This window comes from Leptonychotes weddellii, chromosome 7 (assembly GCF_054177405.1).
Source record: "Leptonychotes weddellii isolate Sample4059 chromosome 7, ASM5417740v2, whole genome shotgun sequence".
NCBI lineage: Eukaryota > Metazoa > Chordata > Mammalia > Carnivora > Phocidae > Leptonychotes > Leptonychotes weddellii.
Window position 1 is genome coordinate 113,011,063 of NC_138375.1, and position 18,193 is coordinate 113,029,255.

General features: G+C 49.4%; 1 protein-coding gene across 1 annotated transcript in view; it reads left to right on the forward strand.

The window, feature by feature from the left end:
* SPOCK1 (SPARC (osteonectin), cwcv and kazal like domains proteoglycan 1) overlaps positions 1–18,193 on the forward strand; it is a 407,861-nt gene that overhangs the window by 312,476 nt on the left and 77,192 nt on the right. The gene's annotated exons all lie outside the window — the stretch shown is intronic.

Below are 18,193 nucleotides of genomic sequence, written 5' to 3' on the forward strand. Positions count from 1 at the left end.
CTCAGGGTAGCTCATTCTAGAGCCTTTTCTCTAACCCCTCTGCTCTCCTGGGAGGTCACCGGTACACTTACAGTGGGTTTAAGTGGCTGATATCCTGGCTTTCCTGTGAACTTCACAAGTGGCATCCTCCCCAAGCAGCAGAGGGAAGGAGATAATTGAGGAGCTTAATTATCTATGGCAGTGACATGATGGGGGTGACACGACGTGAGTGCTCGTTATTACTTCGCAGCGCAGGATCCCCCCCAAATGGGAGGGATGCACACATTGCAACAGGCGCTGCGAGACAGGGGCTGTTCCATTTCATTCGTGGGGGTCCCCCCCAGAGCTTGGTGTTAGAGTGTTTGAAAAATCACTCAACTGTATGAAACACAAAGTATCCTCGATGGAGAGCAGCTAGCTTCCTGGAGATCACAGTTGGCCTTCCTTAATGAATTTTGGCCTGATTAACACAGGTTCTGGATTGACATCAAAATATGGGAGTAGAGGGCGCCTGGGTGGCTCAGTTGGTTAAGCGACTGCCTTCGGCTCAGGTCATGATCCTGGAGTCCCGGGATCGAGTTCCGCATTGGGCTCCCTGCTCGGCAGGGAGTCTGCTTCTCCCTCTGACCCTCCTCCCTCTCATGCTCTCTGTCTCTCATTCTCTCTGTCTCAAATAAATAAATAAAATCTTTAAAAAAAAAAAATATGGGAGTAGAAACTTGGTAGGGGTGGGAGGAGACTAGTTTGAACTTGCTGACTTTGAAATCACAGGAAGGAAAGGCTTGTGTGAAGCCTGCAGCTGAGGACTATGTGCCTCGTGGGCTCCTGGATCTTGGAAGCGATATTGCTTTGCTCAGACCTCTGTAGACTGAGGCCTAGCCCACACTCTGCGGCTTTCCTGGCTCCGTTCCCTGCCCAAGGACACCCGGTCAGGGTGGAAACCTAAGGCTGATCGACCCTCAGAACCTGCACCAGCTTCTTCTCTTGTGTCTCATTTCCTTGGTACCTGGATGAGTGTCATGCATTGTCATCTAACCCACCCTTGAAGTCTTCATGGGACTTCGAGGGGCATTTTTGTCCCCGAATACCTGCCTTGTCATAGCTGGGTCTCTCTTCCTGACCCTCCTGTGTGGACCCTTGTCAGTTGCTTATCTAACCATCCTCACCCACCTGGTTGCGGTTGTGGCATGTCATCACAAGACTCAACTTTTTCTAAGTGCTGGACTTGTCTCTGCCCCCTCCGTCCCCATGGCTGACCTCCTGGATTCAGATCTAGATCTTCTTGTACATCCCAGCTGGTCTGGCTGGCTCATCTTTCATCAGATTCTAGGAGAAATGAGATGAGATCTGTTTTGGGGGGAAAACTGTGTAATCCCAAGAGGACAAATGACTGTCCGGTCCTCACCAGTTCCACAACTCAACTCTGTCATCAGAGAACGAACTCTTGCAAGGGCGTTTTATTACTTAACTGTATTTTTCACAGAGGTGGTTCCAAGCAAAGAAAAGCCACTTTGAGTTATATCACTTTTTTGTTCAGCACTACAGCGTCTTTCATCTCTAAGCAGTAAAATCAGGCAGTAATTCAAAGTTTAAGTTACTGTTTCCTTGAAAAAATACCACCTTCATCTTGTCGCATTTGGTCAAAAGTCTGCTTTGGCATTTTTGGTCCCCTCTACCCACGGGTTCATTTTTTGACTCTTAGGAGCGTATGCAGGCTTTCTTCAGAAAGGCGTCTGGGGTTTATTCTTCTAGAGCAAGTAAAGGCGGAGAGAGGAAGAAATTGCCTAGAGCAGACACAAAGCGAGGTTGCCTGGCTGGTGATGTTTATCTCCCGTCAGGCCGTGGTGGGACATTAATGGCTTTTTCTGACCTTGGGGAGTGTTAGCTTTGGAAACAATTGGTGGATTTGCTTAGCTGGCATCTGTTTTCTCATTCTGCAGAATGTCAGGGGCTGCTGGGGTGCGACATGTGCTCTTTATCACTCCAGAAATCTGCTGCCCTTTCCTTCTGCATTTCTTCTTCCTTATTGGTGAGGAGAGAGGGTTTTTATGCAGAGGCTCTAAGAGAGGTCCTCACCTGAGAAACCGTGAGTCATGAGAGCCTGCCTGGGCTCTGTGGTAGTGATGACAGAGACAGCGGACAGCATCAGGAAGGTGGCCCGGGACTGCCCCTCAGAAGGCAGATCCACGGGGGTACTTTGGGACAGGAGGCGGCAAAGCCTCCGAAGGAGGATCAGAATGGAGAGGTGCTTCGCCATTGTCTCCGCTCCACAGATGAAGTACTTACGATCCTGTGTTCTAAGGAGTTCAGAACCAGGAGAAGATTTGTTTGAAGCCACAGAAGAGGTCTTGGTTGTGTTGCTTTATGGAGGTTATGGATCTGATCCAGAATTCTGTTCGCTCTGAGCTTCCTTTTCATGAGTGTCACGGTTATCCCTCCCACACCTCTGGGTGGCTGTGAAGTGCTCTATCCTGTATAGCCACTTAGAATGTCTGTGGTGGGGGCACCTGGGTGACTCAGTCAGTTAAGCATCCAACTCTTGATCTCAACTCAGGTTTTGATCTCAGGGTTGTGAGTTCAAGCCCCGTGTTGGTGGGTGTGGAATCTCTCTAAAAAAAAAAAAAGAAAAGAAAAAAGAACATCTGTGGATATCTTCCTTCATTTCTCCAAGAAACTCATTTCTAATTCGGCGGTAGTTCTGGTAGAGCTTGGGGTGCTTATTTCCTATCTCATTCCTTGATTCTTTCCTTGAGCACATAGGGGCACCTGCTGTGTTCTGGGCACTGTTTGAGGTGCCTGAGATGCAGCAATGAATGCAAAGACCAGGCTCCCTGCTCTTGTGAGGTCCACATTGCCGTGAGGCCATGACAAGAGCCCCACAGAGACACTTGGGAGAGACACCTCCTCTCTGCCTTTCCACATGCAGAACGCTGTAACTCAGTGCACGCTACCTCAACATATAGTCCGGGGAGAATTGCCCACGCATGTGAGACTGGGCTTTCCTTGCAGGAGAGGCGTTCCTGCAGGCACCCTGGGCTGACCGGCAGGACCGCTGTTAGTACAGCTCTGAGCTTGCTAAACATCTTGACAAGGGGCCATGTAATCAACCCCTTCAGAGCACAAGCCTTAGGGTCAGATGGTTGGGTTTGAATTCGACCTCTGCAGCTTAGAATTGGCTTTCACTGGGCAAATGTTTCTGAGCCCCAGTTTCTTCTTTGGTAAGTTGGCTGTTAGCAGAGTTCTTGTTGTATAGAGGCTGGGGTGAAAGTAAAGGGAGAAGGTGTAGGAAAAGCCTTTAGCACAATACCTTTTCCATGACTAGTTGCAGTGGACCTTAGGTATATTATGGAGACTTTGAAGCCATTTCTACCAGCACCATGGAGGCTATAGATGGACTTCGTGTTCGTAGCTTGACTCTGAGGGTTATGCACGTGTGCTACACAGAAGCCAGGCAGCCCAGCAGCTCGGTCATAAATAGGAAGGAAAGGCTAGGGGCCGTGAGGAGTGGCTGTGGGCCTGTGGAGGGGCAGTGGCATGGGTTGGAAATGTGCCTGGGGCCAGGGGCATCCTGGAGGAACATTGTCCAGGTGGGGAGGCCTCGGGTAGGAGGAGAAAGAGGCTGCCGTGCGAGAGGAGCATCAGAGTGGAGCAAGGCCTGGGGAGGGGAGCTGGGAGCCGCTGTGGAAGGACTAGGGCAGGGTTGTTGGAGAGGCAAGATCAGGACCAGAGGGGATGAGCCTCAGAAACAAGAACTTGAATTTAATCCGGGCATGTGAGGAAAATGTCTGCACTTGGGGATCTTTGGCCTGACTCCCCAATAAGCAGGGAGGATCAGATTGGGGAGGAGGGACTGGGCAGGTTTTGCGTCTGGTGGACTGTGAGAACCTAGGTGCCATCCACGGGGCTGAGGAGCATCAAAACCTTGAGTTCATGGTGAGAGATCACCAACTTCATTTGGACAACTCGACTGCAGCTCATGGCTCCCAGGCTGTGTGTGATTGCTTGGCAGGTAGTGAGATGTCTGGTGATCTGCCCAAGCGTCTATTAGTCCATCAGTGTTTTTTTTACTACCTGTTCTTCTTCAGATCTTTTTCTAGGTACTAAGCCTAAACAAGTGAACTACAGCATTGTCTTTGTGGAATCCGTAAGAGAGACAGACAAGAAAGCAGTCACTGCAATGCAGGGCAGCATGCGGTGGAGGTGGGCATGGGCGGTGGGTGCCCTCGGGGAAACCTGCCACAGGATCCCCGGGGGTGCTGCAGACAAAGCAAGGCATCGAGGCGGATGGTGTCAAGGCGGGAGCATGAAGGGGCCATTTAGGGGGCAGTGTGCCAGAGCAGAGCGAGCGTGTGTTGGGAAGAGAGGCAAAGGGACAAAGTTAGAGGGATACATGGGCTGTAGACCATCAGGGTCCTCTTCTGGGCTCACAGCTTCACGCTCATCTGAGGATGACAGGGGACGAGGAGTGGGTGTGAACTGGGGCCGAGAATCACATGCGTTGGCCTTTCACAGGGATCCTTCAGGTGTGCAACAGCTACTGGAGGAATGGGAGCATGAAGGCGGGGTTCGCAGGACTGGAGGCGTGAGCCGAGATTTATTGTCCACCATGTGCCACGGTGCTGCCCGACAGCGGGGATCCCCCAGTTACCCATTCTGTCCTGACAGCTGCAGGGGAGGGGGGGTGGCTTTATCTAGTACTAAGGAAAGGAAGGCTTGGGCAGGTTCTGTGAATGGCTTAGACTCTCCTCCCTAGAAGGCAGTGGAGGCCCTGAATGCCGCATCCCCTTTCAGGCCTGCAGTGACAGAGGCAGGCAGAGCCTGGGCAGAAAGCCTCTCCCCCTCCATCATCAAAGCTGGAGAGGTGAGAGTCCTGATGGAAATTAAGTGCCGCCCTCACAGGGTGCCACCTCCTGTGAATGCTGTCTGTGAGGGAGTCTATCCCGGTGGTGGGGGGGGGACAGGTGGTCGGAGAGGTGGCTTCGAGTGGGCGGGGCACCTCCGAGGAAGCTGGGACAGCCGAAGAGACAGACATCCCAAGGGCATTTATAGCAGCAGAGACGTTTTTATTTTAAGCAGATGTCAGCTAGGAACATTCTCTTCCTTTCTCCTAGAGCTGCCTGAGCCCACACAGCCAGGCTGGGCGAGAGACTGTGAACGAGCCCCTGCTCCCAACCCACCTCCTGCACTGCCTGGAGTCTCTTCTGGAGGGTTGCTGCTTTTTCCTCTGCTTGCAGGACCACCCTCCTCCCCTTCTGCCATGCTTCCTCCGCTGCTTGTTTTTCTTCCTCTCTTCTCCTTTCATTCTTTCCCCCCCTCCTCTGTAGAACGGGATGGCACTCTCTAACCTCCTAGAGTTGCTGGCAAGATGATGAATTTCAGCAAGCCCTCTCCACCCACTGGGAGCTGTGGGGCTTACGTCTGGCCCTAGGGTATGCGGGCATGAACAGCATCCAGTTGTCCAGTTCTTGCTCTTGAGAATGCTCTCAGGAACCTTTCCCTGTGGTGGGAGTCAGGTTCAGAGGCCTGATCTTGGAGCCCTCTCTGGCTGGGCCACTCTGGAATGCCAGCTCCTGAAAGCACTGTGCCCAGGAGAGCCCCAGTATAATATCTGATGGTTACTCTGTGAGCCCGGAATCGCTGCAGGCCCTCGTGCCTGCAGGGCAGGTGAGCCTGGGTGCCATCAGCTTCCCGAACACAAAGGGAAGGCGCCCACCTAATGTTACTCAGTTCTGTGGACTAATCTGCTTGAGTTCTGCAAGTGATCTTAACCAATTGCAACCATTTAAAGTGACTTTGGATAACATCACTAACACCAGTGCAGTTGACGAGCAAGGGTTTCATTTGGCCTAAGCTAGGGGAGAGCGGTCAGCTGCCTTCCTTCCCTTCCTATAGCTCAGCATCATGGCAGCTTGCAGCAGAGGACTCCTTCCCTCCCGTTCTCCACTTCCCCAGACCTGGAGTCTTTCCCTCCCCCTCAATATCCTCTCCCTATACATTCAGCCATCCTGGGATGCCCGGAAAGACTTTGCCAGACCCCTCAGTGTCCAGAAGTCTGTGAGGCACTGCACATAGCAATGGACTAGGGAGAAGCTGAATGATCTGGATTAAAAAGGAAGTCTGCCATTTACTGGCCTTGTGACCTTGAGATAGTCCTTTGCTTTCTCAAGGTTTCACTTTCTCTATCTGCAAAATGAACCCACCCACGTCTGCTCTCACATAGTGTTATATAACGTATAACCCATAAGTAAGTCAACATATGAAACACTTGCTGTGTGCTAGGGTCTAGACAAAGATGCATGTTTTCAGGGCGCCTGGGTGGCTCAGTCAGTTAAGCATCTGCCTTCAGCTCGGGTCATGATGCTGGGGTCCTGGGATAGAGCCCTGTGTCAGGCTCCCTTCTCGGCGCGGAGCCTGCTTCTCCCTCTGCTGCTCCCCCTGCTTGTGCTCTCTCTTGCTCTCTCTTTCAAATAAATAAATAAAATCTTTAAAGAAAAAAGGTGCATGTTTTCTTCAGAGGCAGCTGTGTAGGTAGATGAGTATGCGCAGTGCAGTAACGCAGTGAGCGAGCATGGCCCCGGGGCACAGAGGCCCCCCCAGAGGCCTGTCTGGAGGGAAAACAGGAGCCAGGCCAGGAAGAGAGGGAGGTCTGAATCTGTTCTCACATCCAGGTGTCTGCCTGCCTCTTCAAATTCTAAGGAAATCAGTCTCATTCTACTTGGAGTCCTTTTCCTGTAGGGCTGGTAGGAAACTTTAACTCATTTTGTGCGTTTTGCCTCCTTCCTGGGGTCCTGTCACTCTTCAGAATTCTTAGTCACTCACCTGTGCACATAGGCTGTGGCTTTTGTTCACTCATTCCTTTACCCCGATGTGTTTCTTTTTCTTTTTTTTTTTTTTTTAAGATTTAATTAATTTATTTATTTGACAGAGACAGAGACAGCGAAAGCAGGAACACAAGCAGGGGGAGTGGGAGAGGGAGAAGCAGGCTTCCTGCTGAGCAGGGAGCCCGATGTGGGACTCGATCCCAGGACCCTGGGATCATGACCTGAGCCGAAGGCAGCCGCTTGACGACTGAGCCGCCCAGGCGCCCTCCCGACGTGTTTCTACTGAGCAACTGCTACAAGCCAGGGACTGTGCTGGGCACTTGGGGTATAGCAGTGAACAGAACAAAGATCCCTGTCCTCGTGGAACTTAAATTCTAGCAAGGGAGAGTGACATGAAACAGTAAATAAAACAAGAAATCCATACAGTGTGTTAGAACATGATGTGTATGTGTGTGTGTGTGTATGTACACACAGGAGAATGGTTTGTGTGTGTGTGGGTGTGTGTGTGTGTGTGTACGTACACACAGGAGAACGGTGTGAGAGGGTCAGGAGTGCTGGTTATGATCGTACAAGGGTGCTGAGAGAAGGCTTCGTCGAGAAGGTGACACCTGAGCAAAGGCCTGAATTATACGAGGGATCACAGGGAGGGACCTTTAACTGTCCCTGGGACCAGGGCTGCTTTGGATGTGGGGCTGTCTGCTGCTTCTGAGCCATGCATGGCCAGGCTACGTGGGGTTCCACCTCTCGTGGTGCAGCCCTGGCAGTTCTGGCTCTGTGGGCTCCCCAACAGACTGATAGGAAGCATGTCCTTCTGTGTCTGTGCCGTCTCCCCCAAATCCTAGATAGAGAGGAAGCCCCGCAGAAATGGGAAATTTCACAACATGGTCCAGCCTTCAGAGGATCCCAGGCAGAGCAGACAGCAGGTGAAGTCCCAGAAGGGAGAAGCAGTGGAGGTGAGGCATGGAAGCCCCAGGCGGGTGAGGTTGGGGCGCATAAAACACAGACCAGGGACAGGGGAGTAGTGGCGATGAGCCTGGGGACCCTGTGGGGCGGGGCAGGCACCCCACGGGGCGGCTCTGATCACCAAGGTGGGGTCACTGCTGGATGCATGGCATGGAGGGTGCCACAAATCAAAGGCTGCAGGGGTTGGTCCCAAATTGCAGCATGTCCCTTGAACTCCTGCCCCTGGGGAGCTGACATCTTTTCCTTAGGCCCCCTCACGTGGAGCCTTGCCCTTTCCTTTGGCATTTCACGAGCAAGACGTTCCACTGGTCTTGTTGCACAAGTGAAGAGGAAATTGATGCAGCTTTGCCTCTAAACACAAACGTGTGACAACGTGTACTTGAACTGGACTGAAATTTGCCTCCTCGTTTGCTGAAGAGGGGCTTGCTAAATGGTTGACAAGCTGAAGAAGGTCAGGAGAAGGTAGGGGTGTTAGTTACTTAAGAGAATGACCTCAGACAAGATGTGTGTCTTTATCCAGCCTGTTTCCTGTATGCACCACCAAAGAGTGTCTTGGCAAGATCTAAAATGCTGCCGTTCACTGCGCCTGCGTCGACCCTTCGCATTGCGGCCTTGCTTGCTTCTGTCTCCTAAGAAAATTTGTGCTCCAGAGAAATCTCAATCATAGGTTGAACAAATTTTTGCCGAAGGCCTGTTCTTCCTGCAGACCTTGGTCTACAGGATCCTCACTGCCCTCCAAGAGCTCGCCCCCTGGTGGGGAAGCGCAGGAGGACAAGTCATTGTGGTAGGCACCATGCCCACGCAGTCTATGACGAACAGTTCAGGGGAGCACATAGCCATGGTTGGCATGGTTTCCGGAAACATTTTCTCAGCACCACTGGGCAAAGCAAGTTACATTTATTTTTCTCCAGCTTTTGGTTCAATAATTTTTTAATTGAAGTATAAGTAACGTACAGTGTTATATTAGTTTCAAGTGTATAATGGGATTCAGTAATTCCATACATTACTCAGGGCTCATCACGATAAGTGTACTTAGTCCCCTTCACCTATTTCACTCATCCTCTAGTGACCTTCCCCTGGTAACCTCCAGTTTGTTCTCTGTATTTAGAGGTTTTTTCTTTTTGTCTCTTTTTTTCATCATTTGTTCATTTTGTTTCTTAAATTCTATATACGAGTGAAATTATATGGTATTTCCCTTTCTCTGCTGACTTATTTCACTTAGCGTTAGACCCTCTTGGTCCACCTATCTTACAAATGGCAAGATCTCATTGTTTTTGTGGCTGAGTAATATTCCGTTGTGTGTGTGTATGTGTGTGTGTAAATACACACACACACACACACACACACACATACCACCGCATCTTCTTTATCCATTCATCTTTCAGTGGACACTTGGGTTGCTTCCTTATTTTGACTATTGTAAATAACACTGCAAAAAACATGGGAACGCATGTACCTTTTCAAAATAGTGTTTTCCCTTTCTTTGGGTAACTACCCAATAGTGAATATACTGCATTGCATGGTAATTCTATCTTTAATTTTTTGAGGAACCTCCACACTGTTTTTTACAGTGGCTGTACCAATTTGCATTCCCACCAACATTTGGATATGTCTCCTCAGGCAAGGAAAATGAAAGCAAAATTAAACTATTGGGACTACACTAAAATAGAAAGCTTTCGCACAGCAAGGGAAACCATCAACAAAACAACACAGAGGTCTATGAATGGGAGAAGATATGTGCAAATGGTATATCCAGTTAGGGGTTAATATCCAAAATATATAAAGAACTCAGTACAACTCAACACCAAAAACCAATCCAATTGGAAAATGGGCAGAGGACCTGAATAGACATTTCTCCAAAGAAGACCTCCAGATGGCCAAGAGACACATGTAAAGATGCTCAACATCACTCATCATGATGGAAATGCAAATCAAAACTACAGTGAGCCATCACCACATACCTGTCGGAATGGCTAGAATCAAAAAGACAAGAAATAACAAGTATTTGTGAGGATGTGGAGAAACTGGTTTAATAGTTATTAAATGTATGGAAGAATTTAAAAAACAAAGCGACGAGTACTTACATACCCCTCACCGAGATTTGGCAGTTGCGAACGTTTTATGAAATTCACACCGTCTCTCTAACCTACATGCTTTCCCCCTTGAGCCATTGAGAAATAAATTACGGATGCTAAGACACCTCACCCCTAAGGAGACAGGCATCCTCCTGTATGACCACTTTCATAGGTATTATTACACCTAGGAGAACAATAACCCAGTAATGTCACGTAATGTGCAGCCCTCGTTAAAACCACAGCACTTTTTCCCAGAATGTCTTTTGCAACTTTTGTATAATTGTGGTTTTTCAAGATCTAGTCAAGCCTCACCCACTGTGTTTGTTCTAGCTTTTTAATTTCTTCTAATCTAGAAGAGTGACACACACTCACCCCAGGGTTTTTTGGTTGTTTATTTTTTGAAAGTTCAGGCATTTATCTTATAAAATGTCTTCAATTTTGGTCTTGTTCTCTAACGAATAGATGGAGGGTGAGGTATTTTCGGCCCTGATCTCTCGGAGGCACTACTGTGGAGTACTTCCTTGTGCAGGAGGTACATTAGCCGGTCCCACTCTGGGAATTTAGGAAAATAGGAATTTACTGTCTCACAGCCTTGCTGGTGCTACATTGGCCCCTCGGTCCCTGCATTAAGTTGTGCCTGCCATGTATTTTTATTGAAAATGTACATTTTCCTCATTTAATAATGAGGTGTGTGTTCTGTGGGTGGCACTTGGAGACCGTGTGATTGTCCTATTCCCCAATTCCTTTTACCCACGATTTCTAATAAACATCAAATGATCCTTTCCTGACTCAATTATTACATGGGGAGTTGCCAAATGATTTTCTATTTCTAGCATTCCTTCTCAATTTATTTAGCTGACATTCTTCTGTAAAGACGAGCTTTTCCTTTCTCACATTTTTAGCAACTTGGTTTTAAGGTGTAAGGTTCTGCCTTCTTTGGAATCCTTAACTCAGAGCAATGTGTGCATGTGTGTGTGGAAGGGGCGGGTAGGGGAGCCCTGAGTCACACACAGGCCTCCGTGCATTCAGCTGCAATGGTCCCTTCCGCTCTCCCCCCTACTCCCTCCTCTGTAGGCAGACGGCCTTCCTGGATGACTGTCAGGTACAGTCAGCATCTTTCACCTTGGAGCCTTTGCCTGGAATCCCCTTACCCCAGAGGGCTGCATGGCTTATTTAATTCTTTTTTCAGATGTCATCTTGCCAGATTGCCTCATCATCCCATGTAATATACCCTCCCCTCCCCGTTATTCTCTCTTACTCTCCTTTGTGCTGTTTTATGGTCCTCATCAGCACCTGCCATATAAACTTCATGGCAACAGTGTTTTTTCCTTGTTGGTTTGGAGCTGGTACAGGGCCTGACCCATAGTAGGTGCTCAGTAAATATTTGTTGGATGCAAGAAGGAACACACACATGAATGCATGTTTGGTAAAGCTCTGAATGAGCCCAAAGACCCTTCTTTTGTTTTTCTTCACTCCTCCTTTCACATGACCACAGGGACAGTCAAGCCCCAGACAAACAGACAGATGTTCTTCCGTCTGTCAGGAATAGCATGGGTAGCCAGCAGCTGCTCAGTTCCTGCCCGCTCATTAAAGCCAGCAGAGCCATGAGATTACCCACCCCCCGCTTCTTCAACATGATTTTGGGGGAATAAAAACAAATCAGAATTCATCAACTGTGAACAAAATTGTCAACTGTGAACTGTCAACAGTCTGGTTTAAAAATAGATGATTGGTTGATGAAATAGAGTGGAGAAAGCAATTTAAATAAAATGTTAAAAATAATACCCAAAGCATGCAAGGCAAAGCAAAGAGTGTGGGGTGGTGGAGAAACGTCCTCAGTGGAGACCTATGTGAGCAGTGAACCAGAGAGAGGTTATTAGTTTTGCTTTACAAATCACAGAAGAGAAAGATTTACTGGCCATTTGCAGTAACATTCACTCATTCCGACGTGTTGGTGTGTTATGCAAAATGGAAGGAAAGATTGGTTGGGAAATTTGCAAGCACAGTTATTCTTAAGTAGGTCAACATTTTGAATATTTCTGCCCATTTGCACAGTCTTTGGCTCCCTCCATCTTTTGCATTTCTGTGAGGACTGGGGAAGACATTTCTCTCCCAGCAGGTCAAGGGGTATAGAAGCTTCAGGAGGTTATATCCGTGTTTCTCTTTGTGTTTCTATGAATATGGATTCCAGTACAAAGTTTAAAAGTTGTTTAAAAGTTGTTGATTTCCCACTTTCCTCCTTTAAATACTTAGGGCTTATCATTTATTTCACTACTTGATCATAAAATCATTATAAAGTCTTGAATTTTTCATATTTCTGCACATGAGTCACAGTTGATAGTATTTGGCCAAGTTCTATATGTCCACCTGCCCAACATCCTAAAGTTGCTGTTCCAGGTTTTTTACTTGCTTTCACGGAGGACTGAGTCATCTTGGCACAACGGTCTGTGTTCTATAAACCTAAAACGAGGCATTTCCATCCCTTAGAGACTGTCTCTCTTTTTTTTTTTAAGATTTTATTTATTTATTTGACAGAGAGAGAGCGAGAGCAGGAACACAAGCAGGGGGAGTGGGAGAGGGAGAAGCAGGCTTCCTGCCGAGCAGGGAGCCAGACATGGGACTCGATCCCAGGACCCTGGGATCATGACCTGAGCCGAAGGCAGACGCTTAATGATTGAGCCACCCAGGCACCCCGAGACTGTCTCTTTTTAAACATCTGGGCAGAAGGTGTATTAGTTTGCCAGGGTTGCACTAACCACAACCTGGGCGCCTCAAACAATAGGAATTGACTATCTCACAGCCCTGGAGGTAGAAGTTGGAAGCCAAGGTGTGGGTGAGGTTGGTTCCTTCTGAGGCCGGGAGAAAGAATCTGTCTCCTGCCTTGTCCTTAGCTTCCCATAGCCTCAGGCATTCTTTGTAGGTGGCTGTCTTCTCCCTATGTCACTTTACTTCTCCATCTTCCCTCTACACGGGTTTGTCTCTGTGTCCAACTTTCCCCTTCTTATAAGCATGGCAGTCATAGTGGATTAGGACCCATGCTATTGAGCTCATTTTAAGTTGATTGTCTCCGTAAAGACCCTCTATAAAGTAAAGATACTGGGGGTTGGGACTTCCAAATATCTTTTGGGAGGGCTATAATTCAATACTAACACAAGGTGCAAAGTTGTCTCTTCTAGAGGGTAAGTGGGGGCCAGGGCGGTGGTGACTCCTCTCTGCTTAGACCCACTTCTGATACGGGTCAGGGCTGGCAGGGCTCTTCCCAACAGGCCGCAGTGACCACTGGTCTCTACATTTGTTCAGTGTGTCACTTTCCCCTTTGGGTGGAGGAGCTCCTGGGCCTGCCTGCAGCCTTGGCTCTTTGGGAGCTTGGAGTAACTGACCGGCTCTCGACTCTAAATCCAAAAAATTCATTTATACCTCTTTCCTCCTCTTCTCTCCCCACAATTTTTTCTAAAAAAAAAAGTTTTATGGGTGTTCCTTTATCAGTTCCCAAGAATGCCATTTTGTAGTTGTTTTTAATTGTTTTGTTTTGTTTGCTTTCCCCCCTCCAAGCCACAGACTCTAAGGCGTAGGCTCCCAGTCTACCCTGTTTAAGTTGGAGCTCTGCGGACACTGTTCTGAGACAGGTCACCAGAGCCTGGCAGGTGCAGGCGGACGGCCTGCGTCCCTAGCATCTCTGGGGCAGGTGTGGAGGGAGCCGGTAAGTGCCACCCGAGCACGTCCCTACTGCCAACAGATCACCGTCGGTGATTTAGCCAGCGGGCACCTGCAGCTCTGAGCACGGTGGGAGAGAAGATGCAGCAATTCTGGAGGCTTTGTCATGTTGAAAAGGAACCAGTGCCGTCGCTGTGGTGTCGGGAGCCCCTTGGGTCTCCCTCCTCACGTCTCTGTAGGGGAGTTTGCACTCTCACGCTCCGGTCCTGCTGCCTCTTTGCCAGGGGAGGCTGCCCCTGTCCTGATAGGTGGGAGCCCAGTGTCTGCTGGGGCAGGAGCCTGTTCGCGGCATCGCCGCCCGGGAAAAGTACCGTGAGCTGCCTCTTTTTCTCTTGGCCCTGTTCTCTTGGTAGCCCTATGCCGAAGGGCCAGCATACCTGCTGAGTGTTTGCAGCATGGGTATGTGCACAGCGCAGGGCACACTTCTGCAGAGCCCAGCCGGCTCTGTGCGTTTTCTCCCCTTGGGATTGCAGGTGAATGGCCAGGGCTTTCCTGAACATCTGTGGCCTGCAGGTTGGGAGAAGGCGTTGGAGGCCGTTGCCCGGCGTGAAGGCCTCGGGCAGTGCGGCCCAGTCTAGCTAGAAGTGCTGTACTTTGGAAGTTACCTGGCCCCTGTGAGGAAGGCTGGTGCAGTGACCATCTTTCGGCCTCTGTAACTGTCCTTCCCTAGCAAGAGTCTGGGGGAGAGAGGGTGGGACTTAGTGAAGTGCTGTGGGAAGGGGACATGCGTGGGTGCCCTGAGGAGCCCCCACCCCCCAGCAACAGTCCAGAACTCAGGCTCAGAGCCAGGGGTGCCCTCTCCCCTTGCCTGCAAGTGCTCACATGTGCTCTCATTTACTCCTCTTAGCAACAGTCCCTGGGAGGCATGGGTAGAGCTCGGTCGTCACTTTGATAGACGCATGTCAACTTTGTTTTATATTTTATCATGAAATATTTGATACATAAATGTAGATGTCTTACTTCTGTAAGTTGCCAAGCCCAACAAACAAAACCTCAGAATCTACCACTAAGCTTTGGGAGATAAACCACTCTCAGTTTTCACGGTGTTTTTCTGGGCTCCTGTCTGATGCCATCCTCCTGCCTCTGTCCCAGAGGTCACCCCTGTCTTGGTATTTGTCACCCAACCCCCCATATATATTTACACATAGATATGTATCTCTAAATAGCGTGTGTTGAGCTTTTTAAAAAAATGGAATTCTAGTCCTTTGAGCTTCATTTAAATGCCACATACTGTCTTGGAAGATAAAAAGGCGGACCTGTGGCCTTGAAACATGGGTTTCCACTGGTGCAGATAAATCTTGTTTTCTCTGGTGGCACCTCCCCAGGGTCCGGGAGAAGGCCTGGCTGCCTCCACAGATTGCGACAGCAGCTGTCCACAAGAGGAGGTTCTGGGGCTGGAAAGGGAAGTGGAGTTACTAGAATTACAGTCCGCAGGGACACTCAGGCGATGCCAGGCCCCCCAGGGGAACGAGTGTTCTGGGCATCTAGGAAGCAGATGGACAAGATTCCGACTCCAGCGATGCACGGGGGTGAGCAGGGAGACTGGAAGGCCAAGTGCTGGACGTGGAGCTCGCAGAGAGGACTCAGGCAGCAGGTGTGGGTCAAGGATGCTTCACTGGGAACATTCCCGAGCTCCAGCACCTGCATTCCTTGTGAGGGTGGGTGGTCGCTGCTGGGGACCACAACAGAGGCCTGGAGGAGCCCGGGGAGCACCACCACCTTCTGCCTGTATCTTTGAGCAACTGTTTGCTGAACACCTACTATGTGCCCGGGATAAGACAGTGACTTAGACTTTTTCCAGGTGATACACCAGGACCTCATGGTGTAGTTGGAAGTCAGTGCTGCTACCTTTGGATACGTTACGCTGTGCTCGCAGAGGATTCCCAAACATAAGTGGCTCATGGCAGCCAGCAACCATTACTTCCTGTGCATGTTGTGTATTCGCTCTGGGTTAGCTGCCGCTCTGGTCCTTGCCCTCTGCCCTCCCCTCCAGGCCCCAGGCCAGAGGATCAGCCCTTTTGTGGTTTATGTCATATTTATAGTAGGGGGAACGGCAAGAGAGGTGATAAAAGTAAGCAGTGGTTCTTAAAACACCTGCTCAACCCTGGCCTGTCACGCCTACTCGCAGTCCCCAGAGAGAGCAAGTCACGTGGCCAGGACTGATGTCCATGGGGAGGGGGGCCCACTCCCCCCCCCACCCCCCTCCCAGGGAGGTGAGCGGAGCAGAGATTCCTCTTTCAGGGGGGCCAGAGAATGTCTGGGAAGAGTATTACAGTCTGTCATAGATATGAACAGGCAATTCTGGTAACAGTAGGATAAGGCTTTAGAGTAAGTAATACTGTATTAAGTTTTGACTTTACAAAATAAATTTTCATATACAAATATATTGTTGCCCCTAAGTTAGCTTTGGGGATTCTGTTGAGAAAATAGTTTGAGAACTGAAGCAGGATTGTTTCCAGAGCAGTGGGGCGGAGGGAGGAGGCAGGACTGGCCACTGTGGTCTTCTCTCTAGCCCTGGGCACATGCATACAGGATTTAAGAAGAAGCTTCTTAGACAACCCCCTGCCCCCTTCCAGGCTTCCTCTTGGCGTGCGTTCTGTCCACCTGGCTGGCAGCAGGCCCATCCCATTCCTGTGGGGCTTTTTGTGCCACATCCCTCCATACACACGACTCCTGCCCACTTCACAGTCCTGGCCACATGGCTTTAGAGGGATGTGCTCTTTTGTGCCTCCTCATGAAGTCTGTTGAGGTTGGAGGCCTGGGCTGTGGCTGCCTTTCCTCCAGTCCCCACCACCCCTCCAGCCACACTGGGCACATACTAGACGCCTAACAAGTACGTACAAAAGGCAGTTGCATCGAAGGGAAGTCATCACCCCATAGGCTTGTCTTGTTGTGCTTTCTCCGTGAGGCTGGCTACCGTGTGGGTGACAGTTGGAGTTACCCAGAGTGACTCCAGGATGTTTAGAGCCAGGTTTGAAGCACTCTTGCCCTCGGTTTGTAATCGGGACGAGGACTGAATAGCTCGGCCTTCTCGATGAGCCGGTATTCATCTGTCCTCAGGCGTGTTGCTTTGCAAATGCTAGTGGGCTTTTCAGAAGTATGCATTTGTGTTTTCCAAGGGCAAGGACTGTATTTCTATTTTTTCTTTTAAAAGATTCCCATGGCCCCCGATAAGAACCGCACACAAAGTGGGTGCTTAGTAAATTTTGCCTGTCTCCTCTTCCTTGGAACCTCCACCAGATACAAACATGGTTCTGGGCCCGTGGGCCTTAGCAAAAGGCTGATTACATGCAGGCCTGGATCCTGAGAATTGTGTAATTGGAAAAGGAATGAAGTGTCAGACAACTGAGATCCAGGCCAGTAGCAACCTGGGGTACCGTATGGGATGTCTGCTCTCTCAAGCCTGTGCACATGGCAGGACCAGTGATGTGGGACCAGCAAGTGCCTAGCCCTGCGCTCAGACATGGTTTAGAATCCACCCTGAATGATCATCGTGATATTTTATGGGTTATTTAACTTGTCGGAGTCTGTTTCTTATCCCTTGGATGTCAGGATCCTAAAAATACTGTTAATTGTTGTACTCTTTTGCACCTATAAATAACATCCTTTCCGGCCTGTGTTCTGAATCCATTGAGACTTGACGATAAAAGTGGCAGAAAGAGTGAAACTGGCAGAAAGTGGCCAAAACACTACTAGTGTGGCTGATAAAGGATTGACAAGAAGAGATGCCAGCTTTTGGACTTCACCATTGAATCTGAGAATTAAATGGGTGCTTGCACCCAGTCCCAGGCTAGAGATACCCACAGGCATCGTCTGGGGAAACGACTATGTAGCACTCAGGTTTGGGATAGTTGAAGCAAAAGCAATCACTCCTTGCTTGTTCCAGATGGGTCGAGGCTGGGCCTCATATACACCATCCGGCGAGCTAACTAGGTGGTTACTCTGCCTCCATGCCCAGGGAGAGCGTGTGAGCAGCTGAGAGGGCCTAGGGTCACTGCATTGGGGCAGAAGCACCCTATGTTAAGAGTAAGGAAACAGGGGGAGGTGCCCTTCTGCTGTGGAGTGGGCCTTTGTGGACCCCTGGGACTCCGAGATGTTGTTTCAGATGAATACTTCTGTTAACAGGGTGCCTGGGTGGCTCAGATGGTTGGGCGTCTGCCTTCAGCTCAGGTCGTGATCCCGGGATCCTGGGATTGGGTCCTGTGCGTCAGGCTCCCTGCTCCGCGGGGAGCCTGCTTCTCCCTCTGCCTCTCTCTCTCTCTCTGTCTCTCATGAATAAATAAATAAAATCTTTAAAAACAATACTTCTGTTAACAGTTACAGTTGCATTTATCATTGACTAAAGTAAGCACCACAGTGCTCTGCAGTGATCCTAGATGTTACCCCATGCATTTGGAAAGACATAAAAGGCCATTTCTTATTCAGCATTCTGCCATTTGGACCTTGACCTGAAATGCACTCCTTCCTTCTCTGTCTTTGCTCCCATGAGCCTATCTGGTTGGCACTGGCCACTTCCTGGGGAAGCCATATGGGGGTCTGCTCAGCTGCATTCTTTTTTTATTCCCCCCTATTTATTTATTTATTTATTTTTTTGATGTAGTGTTCCATGATTCATTGTTTGTGTATAACACCCAGTGCTCC